This window comes from Bidens hawaiensis, unplaced genomic scaffold, assembly GCF_021521415.1.
Source record: "Bidens hawaiensis isolate Kalapana, Puna unplaced genomic scaffold, B.hawaiensis_p1.1 tig00041664_1, whole genome shotgun sequence".
Lineage (NCBI taxonomy): Eukaryota > Viridiplantae > Streptophyta > Magnoliopsida > Asterales > Asteraceae > Bidens > Bidens hawaiensis.
The window spans coordinates 89322-105505 of NW_027497372.1; the positions used below are offsets into that span (position 1 = coordinate 89322).

Consider the following 16184-nt stretch of genomic DNA (forward strand, 5'->3'; position numbering starts at 1 on the left):
GTGTCCTTGTAAATCAAGTTTTTAAAGATGAATGGATATAGGTTCAAATCACCTGATTTGTAAATGTACTGGTTTGGGTAATCTTACATGTTATTGTTTAGTAGACCAAGTGAATACCAATCGGTTGGTAACCTGGTATAATAATTCGAAAACTATATTCAAAATTTGTAACTTGAATTCCGTTTGGTTTTCTCGAGCCTGATTCAAATAATGACAAATCGAGACATAATCTAGGTTGCATGGTTTTGACCCCAGGAATTTACTTAACTTCGTCTTGTTAAAAGACATTGATTAGGGGTGAAAGACTTTAATCAGTTAACATTGCTATTTTTTAAAAAACAAACATAGAAGTAATGCCTAAAATAGACACAAGATTCGCCACATATTATGGATAATGGGAAATCAATCCAATAACAAGTGTACACGTGCATGCCAGTATCTACAAATTCACTACAAAAGATATTGTGTTTGCCAACTCACGTGTCTCTCTCCTACTATAACCATTTGATTTGATCAATCTGCAGAGGTTGCAAAAACATAGCAAGTAAATTGTCCAAAATGGCCACAGTAGTTTGGCAACTTCTTTGAGAAGAGGACTTGTTATTCCCAAGGGCATTTCTGGTAAACCATTTAGAGTCTTGCCTTCTTCTGGCAAATCTACCTTCACCATCAAGGCTGTTCAAAGTGATAAAGTTTTCTTCTTTTTCATTTATGTTTTTCCTTTTTTACCTTTATTATACCCCTCAATTATGAATTTAGGGAATACTAATGGGAAACCCGCGCCAATGCGGCGGCGACAATTTACAACGCAATACTCTTTTTCTGTTAGATTTTTAATTCTCTCGTGATATACTATATAGTAATCATGTTAGGTTTTTTGATCGTGTAATCCTTGACAAAAAAAGTTATTTTGTTTGCTGCTTTATTCTTTTCAAAAATTTTTGAGTTAATAATATCAGTGCATTCAATCAATTGTCACCGGATTAGGAGGACCGGTATTGAACAAAATTGTTGCATCGTGCATTAAATGTTTAATACGATTTAAGGCGGGTGGTGTGTTGTAGTTGATTTGTTTTCTTTGCCAAACATGGCCTTTATGAGTACTATATATGTATGCGTAGTTTATGCTTACCTCCCAACTGTAAAAGGAACACATGACAAAATCATTCGCCAAGCTAATAGTCACCGAAAATGAATATATGACTAAGTGTACGACTCAATAGTTTATGATTAAGATTATTTACAATTGGGCGTAACCGGAATATTTACAATTGGATGAATACTGATTAGTGGAGACAATTGTTATCAATTGAGAAGAAAATTGTTGAGGAACAACAATCGTTGTACACAAATTAATTTTAGAATTCCATACATAGGTAGAAAAATCTTTTTTTTTTTTGTATAATTAGAAGGTGGAGCAGCAGCAATGGTGTCTGGAAGTAGAGATGTTTAAAACGGTTTGGGACTAGGAACCGGAACCGGTTCCTAACCGGTTCCTATATTCAAAACCCCATTTTAAACCGGTTCCAGGCTCGAACCGGTTAGGGAACCGAACCGGTTCTCCCACCCTCGGACCCCTAACCTATCTAACCGGTTCTTACCGGTTCCTAACCCGGTTCCTGTACTGTAATCGGTTCCAACCGGTTACAGTGTAACATTTTTTTTTTTTTCGTTTTTCGTTTGCGATTTGGATTCTAAAATACGATTCGTATTTGTATAACATGAAAAATAAAAAAAACAATTAACATAAAATTCATTTTATTTACTTTAAGAAGTTCAAAAAAAAAGGTTACATGTTTTAAAATCTTCAAAAACAAACTAACAAAACATTAAACTTATAAATATAAAGTTGTGACATATTATTTCTAGAAAAGCCTTCTTGTTCGTCGTAATTATTGAGCGGCGACTTCTTCCTCGGAATTACTTGTAGAAATGCCTTCTTGTTCGTCGTGCACTCGAACATCAAGTGGTGTTTCATCTGCGAGAGTGGTTACGTGTTGAATACGATCGATTGAGTCCAAGTGATCCTTTAAGCAAATGCACATCTCCACCGACTCCGAATTTAGTCTTGTTCTTCTCACCGATATTACCCTGCCACTAAGAGGAAAAACGGATTCCGAAGCTACCGTAGAAGCTTGGACGGTTAGTAAATCACGGGCCATGGTGGCAAGAATCGGAAACTCGGTTTCCTTTACCTTCCACCAAGCCAAAACATCAAAAGTGCCATATTCCTCTTCGGATAAACCGGTAGAGTAATCATTTGCACTATACCTTCCTAGTTCGCTTGAAGGGGTGTTACCCCTTTGTTTTTTAGCCGTTACGTTGCGAACGGTGTTCATAAGGCTAATCATGGGATCTCGTACTCTAGTAGCACTTGAACTTGATGAAGACCCCCCCGGCATAGGCATGTGTATGTTTGACCCATATTTATTTAAATAAAAGTCATACATAAATTTAAAATTCAAGTTAAAATAATTTTTTGCTTCTGTTGAAAAGTTTGGGGTCAACTTCATGCATATCTAAGGCTGAAAAAATTTCGTCTATCACACATTCAACCACCGTAACATTTAACATTGGGTTTAAAGCGGTGGCGCAAGTAAAAACCGGTGGCAATTCAAGAAAGTATTTTTTTAATTTAAACTTCATTGGTAATATGATGTTTGAAAACATTGGACTTTTATTTTCAAATTCTTTAAGATTGTTAACCATTAAAAATAACTCCGAAAGAACCAAGGGACTTGTCGGATAATACGTTCCCGATAGTTTCGTAGTTGATGTTTTAAAAACTTCAAGAAAAGTCGATAAGTCATTGATAATTTCCCATTTCTCATTTGAAAAGGGGATTGCCAAATCATTCTCGGCAAGACTAGAATGAAACATTTGTAAAGTTTCTCTTTGTTCAAAAGCACTTTGAAACATTATGCAAGTGGAATTCCATCGATGAGGTACATCCCAATTAGCTCCCAAAGCTTTTCTTCCCGTATCTTTACAAAATTTTCTATATTCCATTTGTCTTTTTTTACTTTTCTTAAAAACTTCATGTATCATTAGTCTAAAATCGTTTATAACCGATGTAACCTCATCCGAAGCAAGTCCGTCTTGCACGATTAAATTAATGATATGTGCAACACACCTTGAGTGAAAAAATACACCATTGCAAATCGGCGTATATTTTAATTTTAATTTATCAACCGCCGATGTATTATTCGACGCGTTATCAAATGCCATTGAAAATATTTTATTTTCTAGTTTATAAGTTTTTATAACATAATCTAAAATTTCAAACAAATTATCTCCCGTATGTGGATACTCAAAGAGTTCGAAAGCAATGGTGCGTTTCATCATTTCCCACGATGACGGGTCTACCCAATGAGCGGTGACACAAAGATAAGATTCGGGTAGACCATGTGGAGCCGACCAAACATCACTAGTTAAGTTTATTTCCGTATTTATATTTTCAAAATATGCAATTAGTACCTCTTTGGCCTTCTTCCACAATTTTAAACAATAACGTTTAAGAGTATGACGACTCACGTGAGTGTATTGTGGTTGAAGCGTATCTCGAATCATGGTGGTTAAGCGAGGGTTGTCGAAGTGGCTAAACGGCAAAGCTTCTTGAATCACAAACTTCGCCATACGATCTTGAACTCGATCAATTTGGTATGTAAATATTCCGCCTTCACTATCCATTTGCGTTTGTTGCGAATCGACGTTCTTTTTCAACGCCTTGCAATACGGTTTTTCGATGTGTTTCTTCAAATTTAAATTCGAAAGTGGGTTTAAATAAACCCCACAAAACTTGCACCGAGCCTTCAATGAATGGTCACTCAATTCAACCAAATCCCAATTGCACCAAATCTCTTGATTACGATTATGAGGTACAATACGAACGAAACTTGGTTCGACGTTGGAACCTTGACCAACCGATGATTGTGAGGCAGCCATAACAACAAATATGAATATAGAAGAAGAGAAAACAAGAGATTAGAGAACTCAAAACGTTGTAATAGCGTTTTTTTGTATTTTTTTGCGTTCGGGTTTGCGTTTTGAGTGTTGTGATGAACCCATGACACCAAATACCTATTTATACTAGTAGTGGGGTGCTTGGGGGAGCCAAAAAACGGGTATTTTTGACCCCAACGGTCAAAAAACGGCCAAAAAAAAACGATTTTCAATGGCTATAATCGATCCAACGGCTAGAACCGATTCCTAACCGGTTCCGGATGGTTCAGTTCCGGAACCGGTTCCGGTTCGGTTCCGGTTCCTACCCGCCCCCCACTCAGAAATGCAAGAACCGGTCACGGATCATCGGGTTGAATCAGATAGGGTCCGGTTCCTACAAAAAACGGGTAGGAACCGGTTCGGGTCCGGTTCGGTTCCAGGAACCGGTTTCGTTGATCAACCCTATCTGAAAGAAGTTATCGATGAGCAACAGTGATTTTATACAAACATACATGAACCAAATGTTTTGATGTTATATGGACATTAAAAGTTACACAAACACAGTTCAAAAGTTAGTCAAATAAATACAACACAATAATAGTAGAATGGCACATTAAAACCACAAATTCATTTGAAACATCAAAAGTGGTTTTTATCATAGTTTACTGCCAGATGCAGTTTTTATCCCTATTAACGATGAGATCTCACTTTCCATAACTGCCTATACGTCAGCACTTCAGTCAACAGAGGAAATATACTGAAGAGCAGTGGACGATCCTCAACTGCGTTAGAGAGGAAGATGAATCTTTACTAGACTTCATCACTCGCTTCAACTCGAAGAAGCTGAGTCTGGGCACCATAAGCGAAGATCTTGTTCGCGCCGCTTTCATCCAGGGCGCCGAATACCCAGAGCTTATCCGCACGTTGACGGGTAAAGACGGCATGCCATCCACATGGGATGCCATCATGACGGCGGCCAAGCGCTTTGCCGAAACGGAGAAGCAACTGGGTAGGAATCTTCCCCAGAGTACAAACCTCTACACGCAGAGGACTAGAGAAAACAACGTCCGGACCGCCCGGCAAAACAAAAAGAGGAAGCTAGGTATTTGGCAGTCAAGGGTAAACTTTGACACCTCATCCAGCTCTCGCCCTCTAGTAGGCGGAAGGGATAACACGCACCCATCAAGCCGGAACCCCCGGTGGACGCCACTCACCAAAAGCGTCATAGAGATATTTGCCACCGAAAAACTCCCATGGTCAAAAGCTCCAATGGTCCGGCAGCGACATAACGCGGATCAGAGCAAATCTTGTGACTTCCACGGGACAAAGGGTCACACAACTGAGGAGTGTACATCCTTGAAGGATATTGTTGAAACATTCGTCAAGGATGGAAAACTTACACACCTTGTGGCATCAATCAAGAATGGAGGGAGGAATGATAACCGATACAAAGGCAACGGACGAAAGCCCGTTGACATCAGCATCCACATGGTTCATAGTAACGTCAGAGGAAGAAAAAGACGAACGACAGAACCATGCGCGTGGAAGGAAGCTGAGGTGCGCTTCCCGAGAGTGCCAGGAGGACCCAGCAAAGAAGGCCCTATCGTCATCAAAAGCCAGCTGGGGCACTACATCATTTCCCGCACTCTTGCTGACAATGGCGCCTCGTCAACGGTTATGTACAGGCAGTTCTTCGACAAGCTAGACGAAGAAGACAAGGAACGCCTGGAAACGGTCTACGCCTCGATGGAAGGGTTCGACGGCAGCACAAACACCCCCCTGGGTATCCTATCTTTCCCCGTCATTCTCACGGACGGGAAACACCACTCCCGCACAGAAGACGTCGACTTTGTCGTAATGAGGAAGCCACACCACTCATACGACATTCTCTTTGGGAGAGACGGGATGGCAAGATTCAATGCCGTGGTATCTTCAGTCCACGGCATGATGGGATGGCCAACAGCTGAGGGTGTAGCGATGATCACCGGTATTTCCCAGGTATGCATCGCATCTGTCTCATCTAAACCCAAACCAAAGATGGCTAAACCAACCATCACCGAACCAGAAGAATGGGCTTTCAATGGCAAATACCCTGACCAGGCTATTACCATTGGCCCAACAGTCACTGATCCTACGCGCACCTTACTCAAACGCTTACTACAGAAAAACGCTGACATCTTCGCGTGGACACCAGCTGACATGACTGGTGTACCTCAAAGTAAGGCAGAGCATAAACTCAAGTGTGACCCGGCTTTTACGCCAGTCATACAAAAGCGCAGAGTAATGGGGGCGGAACAAGCTAACGCGTGTAGAACCCAAGTCAAGGAACTCCTTGACGCGGGCATCGTACGCGTTAGTAGATATCAAACATGGGTTGCAAATCCCGTCATGGTACCGAAATCTAACAAACAATGGCGCATGTGCATAGATTTCAAAGACTTAAACAAAGCATGCCCCAAAGATTGTTACCCGTTACCCGAAATTGACCTCAAGGTAGATTCGTTAGCACCGTTTCGCCTTAAATGCTTCCTTGATGCGTATAAGGGGTACCATCAAATCCACATGGCCGTTGACGATCAGGACAAAACCGCATTTCGGACGCCCGATTGCACATTTTGTTATCAAATGATGCCATTCGGACTTAAGAATGCCGGGTCCACATACCAACGCCTGATGGACACAGAGTTTCATGCCCAAATTGGGAGGAACTTGGAAGTCTACATGGATGACTTGATCATTAAAAGCCCTGGCCCAGAAGCGATGTTGAAAGACATCGAAGAAACTTTCAACACGCTCAGAAAGATAAACATGAAGCTCAATCCGAGCAAGTGTTCCTTTGGGATGGAAGAAGGGAAGTTCTTAGGAGTCATTGTTACTAAAGATGGCTTCAGAGCGAACACTGAAAAGGTCGAAGCCATTATCAAAATGGAATCACCTACTACCATCAAGCAAGCTCAGATACTGAATGGACGACTAGTCGCACTTAACCGCTTTTTGGCAAACCATGCGGATAGGTCGTTCCCATTTGTGTCAACATTGAGAAACTGTTTAAAGAAAACGCACTTCCGCTGGACACCAGAAGCGGAAGCAGCTTTTCAGGAAATTCGGTCACGCTTGATCGAACTCCCAACGCTCACAGCACCAGAAGCGGGGGAGGAATTAATCCTATACCTTTCCGCCACAGATAGAGCAACCGGGGCGGTCCTGCTAGTAGAGCGAAAAGGCATCCAGATGCCAATCTACTATGTTAGCCGTGTCTTAACAGACGTAGAAACCCGGTACTCTACCCTGGAAAAATTAGTCTTAGCACTTGTACAGGCTTCACGCAGGCTAAAACGATATTTCCAAGGTCACCCAATCACCATTCTCACCAACTTCAAACTTGCAAACGTTCTAGGCAAACCGGAATTGTCAGGACGCCTAGCCAAATGGGCAATAGAATTGGGAGAATACGCGATAAAGTACAAGCCGAGGCTAGCCATAAAAGGCCAGGTCTTGGCCGACTTTATTGCAGAAGTCCCCGCTTCGCGGGAGAAAGAGTGCCAGGAGGAGGCTCAACCCTCTCCAGCACAGGACATCGATGATGTCTGGCGACTCTACACTGATGGAGCAGCCAGCAACGAGGGTTCAGGCGCAGGGTTGAAACTAACCAACCCAGCAGGCCAAGAATACATTTACGCTATTCGACTGGATTTTCCAAGTACGAATAACGAAGCGGAGTATGAAGCATTCCTGGCCGGGCTGAGAATTGCGCGTAAGATGGGAGTGAAAAACTTGGAAGCCCACGTGGATTCCATGTTAGTAGCCAACCAAATAAACGGGACATACACGGCCGTGAACGACACAATGGCCCTGTACCTCGCACAAGCAAAAACCCTTATGCGCGATTTTAACGATTGTAAGGTCATACATGTCAAGCGTAGCGAAAACAAATCTGCGGATGCGTTAAGCAAGCTTGCATCATTAGCCTTCACCCACTTGGGAAAGGACATCCGCATTGAACTCCTTGGAGCACCATCAGTCCCGCACAAGGAAATCTGTGTCATCCAAACCAGCACAGAAACGTAGATGACACCAATAATAAATTACCTTGTGGCGGGTATACTACCAGAATCAAAAACACAGGCAAGAAAAATACGCTGTAAAGCACTGAACTATCAACTCATCGATGACATCCTTTACAGACGTAATTTTCTTGGCTCACTCCTAAGATGCGTGGACAACCAAGATGCTGGCTACCTCCTAAGGGAAGTGCACGAGGGCATCTGTGGAGTACACGCAGGTCCACGCGCTGTTGTAGCTAAGCTAAACAACTCGGGATACTTTTGGCCGGGGATGCATACGGATGCGCTGGCATACATCAGAAAGTGTAGGTCTTGCCAACTCTACGCACCCAACACGCATCGCCCGAAGAATGAACTTGTTCCAGTCACCTCTTCATGGTCATTTCAGAAGTGGGCCATCGATGTGACAGGCCCATTTCCCACAGCAGCAGGGAACGTTCAGTTTCTAGTGGTAGCCATCGACTACTTCACCAAGTGGATAGAAGCAAAACCCTTAGCCCAAACAACCGCAAAACATATCAAAAAATTTATTTGGGAATTTATTATTTGTCGTTTTGGACTTCCCCAGAATTTGGTGAGCGATAACGGCGCCAACTTTGCTGACAAGAAGCTACAAAAGTGGCTGGATGAACTTCAAATCACCCACACCTTTACCTCAGTGGCGCACCCGCATGGTAATGGTGAGGTGGAAAGAGCAAATAAGAGCATCGTCGACGGCATAAAGAAAAGACTATTGGAACACAGATCCGGCTGGGTGGACGAAGTTCCATACGTTCTTTGGGCAAACAGAACGCTGAAAAAGGCAAGTACGGGAGAAACCCCGTTCAGCCTCACTTATGGCACTGAAGCCATGGTCCCGGTCGAAATTGGTCTACCCTCACCAAGGGTCTTGACTCAGCCAGAAGACAATGATGCAGAAAGACGGTTAGACCTTATGCTAACCGAAGAACGCAGAGATTTAGCCGCAGCGCGTGAAGAGAATTACAAGCGACAAATGCAAAAATACTACGACACGCGGGTAAAACTCTGCAATTTCAATGTAGGAGACTAGTGAAAGTGACGGTCTTACCCGCACAATCACGAAAGAGGAAGCAACACTTTAACCTATTATCTGCCACGTTGAAAGGTTAACTTATCCAAAGTACTCAGGAAATTGTTAAGTTAAACTAAAATATGTGTGAAACAAAACATATAAGGTTTACAAGGCAAGGCATTAACAAATAATTTATATTTCAAAAATATTCAAAAAGATTCAAAAATAAGAGGGAATATACCCCCTTACCATGGAAAGCGAGAAACCATAAGACGAGTGCGGGTACAGTGTCAAGGCGAAACCCTTCACATACTTAGCACTTGCAGGGAATCGAAGCTAACAAGATACCTTGGTAACCAAGAAACCGTAAGACAAGTGCGGGTACAGTGTCAAGGCGAAACCCTTCACATACTTAGCACATGCAGGGAATTGCAGCCAAGAATACCTTGGAAATCAAGAAACTATAACACGAGTGCGGGTACATTGTTAAGGCGAAACCCTTCACATACTTAGCACTTGCAGGGAATTGAAACCAAGAAGGATCTTCTGGGCCATGCTTGTGGAAAGGGAAATAACATCCCCGCATAGCGGGAACGTTGAGAACTAGATTGTTTGAAGCTCCAAGATAGAATTGGTTGTTTAACATAATTGATCACTATGTCTAAAACTACCAAAACCTCGTGGAGAATCTACACAAGTGAAACTCAACGCTCCTGACTTGCAAGGAGGTTACACACCTACCCGCATCATACCCAAAGATCAAGCAGAAAAGTCGGGAATTTCTGCACGTGACATTAGGAAAACCGCGGGAAGAATCCCCACGAAGAACCTTAAAACTAAAAACCCTTTTCAAAACCCCTTGCTTAAGTTCAAAAGTTCACCCCACTTATTAACAATTCATGAGAAGAACAATGGACTGGGGGGACTTGAAGAGGTAGGTCCCAGCAGAGCCCAGTTGGACCCGCAAGACTCACCTTGAAGAGGGACGTCTGCGCGAAGACCAACTGGTTCCGCAGGACCCACCATGCTCAGAGAGATGAAGACCTTACGTGCAGTACGCCAGCTGTTTCCGCAGGAAAAAGCCTCCCAATGGTAAAGTACCCTGCCTGTTCCCGCAGCTGCGGATACAAGCCATCAGGGAAGGCTACCCGCACTAATAGTAAGGCTACACGCACAAGGCACTAACTCTCAGTAATTCAGTAATGTCACCTGAAGAAGGAATGAGCAAGGCGGGAATACTCCCGCCCAAATGAGCCAGTCCGTACGCTTCTGGAAGATCTTTTGTACTATACCTGCCAAGGTATGGACAAAATAGACAAGATCTGACCAAAGCAGCCCATGAACCAATCACAGGGTGACAGCTCACCGACAATAGTACGAGGAGGAGCATGCTCCAGTACAAAATGTCACTATCAGCCGCTGCATACCCACCAACCCTCATCGTGGCACGTACATAGCCTGTAGTTGGTGGAAAAGGAATAGTACACAGCCGGCCATGTCACTATCAGCCGCTGCCTACCCACCAACTACCAGCATGGCACGTACGTAGCCCACAGTTGGTGGAAAAGGAATATTATACAGCTGGCTGTACCTGCTTGGAAACCTACCTTCGGCTATAAATACTCCAACACCTTGGAACGGTATTATCTTATCTTATATCATCATATATCATCTGATATTATCTTATCATCTCTAGCTATTTCTCTTAATATACACTTATATTCAGAACAATCTAGTCTGATTCTCACGCCGGAGGTGGTCACAAGGAGGTACCCCCCTTCTTAGTGACGAGCTCACGGTGTCTGTTTTGCAGGTCATCAGAAGAATAACCATCTTTGCCGGACCTAACCCTCGTGGGAAACATCTACTAAACCCTAAGATTATCCTTAATCTGCCGGGGTCACTTAGTGTTTCTTCACCCGGTATTTGCAAATTTACACCAATTCGTTTAATCTGTAAATAAAATTAGCAAAAGGATTGATAACTTTAAAAGAAGTTATCTCTAAGATGCCACAAACACCTGGTGTTCTAAGAATATCATCAGCCAAACTAAAAGCTTTTGTTACAGGTTTAGACAGTGAAACCGCATTTGTCACATAAGCAAACATCAACGTCATTGCAGTTCTTCCTGCACGTTTAAAAGCAATCAAATAACGTCAGCATGTAGAAAAATCAAGCCAGCTTATTTATTTACAACAATTGTACATATTTGGACATACTGATGCATGTTAATGAAAAATAATAAAATACTTTTTAACATACACATAATGCATAATTAGTAGGCCACACAATATATATAATTTATATGTATTAAAATTTTGGTTGTAGTTTAAATATATTAATATTATGATTTAAATTGAACAAAGCCAATGAGCGAGCCAGCTAAACAAGCCTAACAAGCGAGCCAGTGAACCGAGCTTACCATGGCTTGTTACAAACGGAACTGGCTTGGGTTACTTGCAAACTGATTGGCACGACTCATTTATCTTAACAAGCTGAAATATTGATCTAGAACTCGCTCGTGAAAAGTTCAAACCAACTCGCTTATTTTTTATAAAAAAAACGTATTTATTTTATTGCACATATTAATACATATAAAAAATATTATTTTTTATAAAACGACTTGAACTCGAGCTGAGCTCAAGCCATTAAAATAATGTCTGATTCTCGAGCCTAGTAAAACCTCATGTTAGAGCAAGGTAAATATATTTGGGCATAGATGCATAACACCTATAATAAAAGAAACTTACATTGACTATGTAGCAGTCAAAGCTCTAACAACATCTGAAGTGCCCAATTGAAACACCATTTGACCAACATTAGCCACTTTATTCTCCTTGTCTTCACCGGCTGCGAAAACAATCCTTTAAAAACTTGAATGCTTACTAACACACTAAACAATTGCATTAATTAAAAATAAAAAGCTAAGAAGCTGACCAGTAATTTCTGCAAGATGTAGATTATTAAGATAAGGTTCCCCTAATTCAGAAGCGCATGCATATGCGTTTGGAATTTGTGATGAAAGTCTAGCGAATGCATCAAATATACCATCATAACCCCCCTCCCGGGCTAATCCACATAACTAAAATAAAACATGCAAAAAATATGTAATAAAAGTCAAGATACAAAGCATCTAAAATAAGGTGAAGCCAATGTGTGAGTAAACTATTGATGTATACACTGATCTAAAGCATCGAATCTTTAGGAGATTAATTAAATAAAAGCTCTATAAAATATACAAATCACTCTAGTCTACACCAAAAAATAGTATTACTTACACTCAATTTGGTATATAATGTATATCAAGATGTAGATAAAAATAAACTGCAACTCGCTTGCTCTAAGGTAACTCAACAAATGATCAAAGTGCAATCCCGCTTTAAATCATGTTTATACATGCCAAACCTATTAAAAACAACCAAACTGTTTTTTGTCATCAAGCTGCAGTCTTAAAGAAGTTGTGATCCCTTGCAAAATTAAATGAAACAACAAAAGCAATTTTTGGTACAATTACAACAGGCCTAATTCCCTGGTTTAGTACTTTAGCTATTAAGTTCAAGTCTTGTATGAGAAAATCGTCTAGGTCCGTTGAGCCTTAACAACTGTTGTGAATTTTTTACTTTTATACCTTTTGGAATTGTATTCATTTATTTATCGTTGCACATCCACGCTCGAGCCAAGCTTTGGCTCGTTTTTGGTTTTTCTCAAGATATTTAAAAATAATTAAAAAACATATATAAATTAATTAACACATAACAAACAAACCGAGCCCAATTTGAAAAAATAACTCACAAGCCGAGATCGAGCTTTAAAAAAGGATCTTGTAACGATTTGAACACTCGAACTCAAGCTCTCATAAGTCTAAACAAGTCTAGTCAACTCGGACTCAGTCGTGTACACCCCAAATGAGTAATTAGAAAATGATTACATAAATATGAAAGCATATCCCAAATCACCACTAACCTGGCAATCTGCAAGCTCTCTTCTAGTGACATCAACTTGAAATGGTATAATTCCATTAATACATATATATGTGTAATAATAATATATGACCCTTAGGTAAGCAACCATTGTAGCATCTTGAGCCTTGGCCATGTGCACATAGCTTTGTAAAGTAGGTGCCTTTATGGTCAATGGTGGTATACTGCACTTACCAAACCTATAAAAAAACGAAATTCTTCTTACCAACAAAATTTTTAGATTATCAATATATAATGTACCAGTAATAATGATACTGGTACCATGGGTTTGTATTTGTTTTAATAATGAACTGTTTATTGAACAAATAAGGAAATCATCTACAAATAAATTGTCAAAATTATTTTAGCAGAGTAGTAGACATTAGTTAAATAAACGAATTGTGCACAACTCTAGAATATGTGTTCGGTGGTGCTCCGAGGTGCAATAGTAAAGATATATTTCGTTTCTTAATTTATAAATTATAACTCTTTTTTTTGTTCTTCCATTATCTGCATAATGATTTTTTGTTCACAAACTAAACAATTTCCGATGTGGTTTCCTTTCCAGATTTACCGAAAAGGGAAAAAAGTGAACCGACCCGTAAAAATTGAACAAGATTTTATACTTGAACTGAACCCATAAAAACGCCTTTTCTTAATGGTCTATCTTTATCATCACATGTTTCAAATTTAGGATGTGTTTTAAACTTTTGTTTTTAACCACCCAAATATAACTTTTCAGTCAAATGGGTCCATCAAAACCTCTTACTAAAACAAAACAAATAAAACTTTTTAGCTAAACAGACGGTATAAACAAAAACAAAGATAGCAGCAAACGACCTAAAAAGCATATCTAGGCGATAGTCATAAGATTGAAAAAAGAGATTAAATAATAGTAACATATCTGCTTCAGTTGACTATTTCAACCTCCAATTGTAGTAACAACTATGTGTTCTGTACCATTTCCATAATACATTATTGGCTCCATTTTATAAAACACAATAAAAATCATGTAAGAATTGTAGTAAAGATCTAACTTAAAAGTATAGTTTGACTAACTCAACAAAGAACCATTTCCACCTTGTCATCATGAAACACTTCACTTACTGGAATAACTTTATATGCTTCACTATCCTATAATCAAACCAATTTAAACCATTACATACAAAAATCAATCAAACCACACCCAATTAAAAGCTTGTGATAGAAAAATTTACATACCATATCAATAATTTCTTGAAAGTGAACAGATACATGCACCGTGAATGTTTTCATGGTTGATCAAATTATAGATTAGCTACAACACTTCGTTAAGCTGCATCTGCAACATTTTGGTATAATTAATCTCAATTGTTACAAAATTCACCTTGAATTTCACAAAACCCTAACCTGTTTTCCATAAACGAACAACATAAATCAGTTACGTTACTCTCCCTGACGTGATCAGGTCCAACTACAATACAAAACGTTTTAATTTAAAATTACACCAACAAAGTCAACAAACCCTAAAAAATTGCAAATTGGGGGAAAAGGGTGTTTTGTGCAGAATCCCTAACCTTGTATGATTTGAAGTTGTTCATAACCATTTCTTCCTCGAATTTGAAATGAGATCGGTAGTCATGGAACGAAAGCCGGAGAGTGACGCGAGCGATTGAAGCACCACGGGCGTGATTGTGGCTGAAGAGCCAATATCCTGTATCTTGTTATTGGATTTTCTTCCAGATCTGCTAAGAAGAAAGATTAAATCTTGTTTTTGATGATAGAGATAAGATAATTAAAAACACAGAGAAGAGACGTAAACCCAATTCAACAGATCTTTGCCGGAGCTACAGCCTCTAGCCGTCCCTGTCTCTCTCACTATATTCACAAGAGTAAAACTAAAGAACGTGATATAATACATTAGAATTCAAATTTTGAATTATAATATCTGCCGCCATCTATGAATTTCAGCAGGCAAAGTTTTTTATGTGCCCAAAACACTTGTATATTGTGCATAACTATATTGTACCTCTTAAATTTATGAGTTTTTGGGTGAAAAGACTTTTTTGTCCATCCTATATGTATATTAATATAGTATAGATAAGTGACTGAATTTTATTTTGATCTTTATTTCTGAAGTTCAAGTTTAGTCTGTGAGTAGATGTAGATTTCTAAATTGGTTCAGGTTTGATTCATTTAATATTTATTTATTTATTAACTAACTTATATTTAAAACTATATAATCGTATTTTTTATTTTTATAATTTTAACTTTCATATATAACATAAGATATTATAGTCGACCATTTTATTATAATTTCTAATAATAATTGTTATCTAAATATATATTTAACATGTTAAATGAAAAATATATAAATAACAAGCTCATTTAAGCTTGCAAGTCTAGTTGAACTGGCTCAGTTACACGGCTAATTATCATTACTATGTTGTGCTATGCAGCCCACCTACCAAGTTATTCAACCCATTAATGGGGACCCATTCATCGAAAGCCTCGAGACTCATGTGACATCAAGCCCATTGGTCGCCTGGTATCGGATACCACACCGCAAACCCATTACTACATGGTATTGAGGTCGGGCTAGCTCACGGGTTCTTTCTAGTGGGCCCATTTGTGAAAGCCGGACCATTAAAGAACACAGAGTATGCTGGTGCAGCCGGATCGCTAGCTGTTGGTGGACTGGTGGTAATTCTACGCATTTGCTTGACATTGTATGGGATTGCGTCATTTAAAGAGGGCGAGCCATCGATCGCACCATCGTTGACTTTGACCGGGAGGAAGAAGGAGCCAGACCAACTTCAAACCACGAATGGTTGGGCCAAGTTCAGTGGCGAGTTCTTCTTTGGTGGGATCTCAGGGGTCATTTGGGCATATTTTCATCTCTATGTACTTGATCTACCTTACTATGTTAAGTAAATTGGGCCTCTTTCAAAAGAGTTAGGCTTGTTTAATGTGGGAAGTTGTATATTGACGGATGATGATTGTTTAAAAACCGGTATGAACTTGCCGGTTTAACCAGTTAAAGTGGATTTCCGCTTATATGAGTCAGCCAAGTCGAGCCAAATCAGCTCAGGTTTTTAACAAACCAATTCATAAAAGTTGAAAGTCGAGCCATGAAACTGTTACAATATTAAGTTAACACATAATTTAGAATATTTTACATCAAATTTAAATGTGTTATGAAACATC

The 16184-nt window shown here is 39.8% G+C and overlaps 1 pseudogene across 1 annotated transcript; it reads left to right on the plus strand.

Moving 5' to 3' along the window:
* Positions 1-27: 27 nt before the first annotated feature.
* LOC143593070 (photosystem I reaction center subunit XI, chloroplastic pseudogene) lies at positions 28-15938 on the plus strand (annotated as a pseudogene). The gene is made up of 3 exons (XR_013146038.1): positions 28-59; positions 569-692; positions 15437-15938. The product of XR_013146038.1 is annotated as a photosystem I reaction center subunit XI, chloroplastic pseudogene (transcript).
* The last annotated feature ends 246 nt before the right edge of the window (positions 15939-16184 follow it).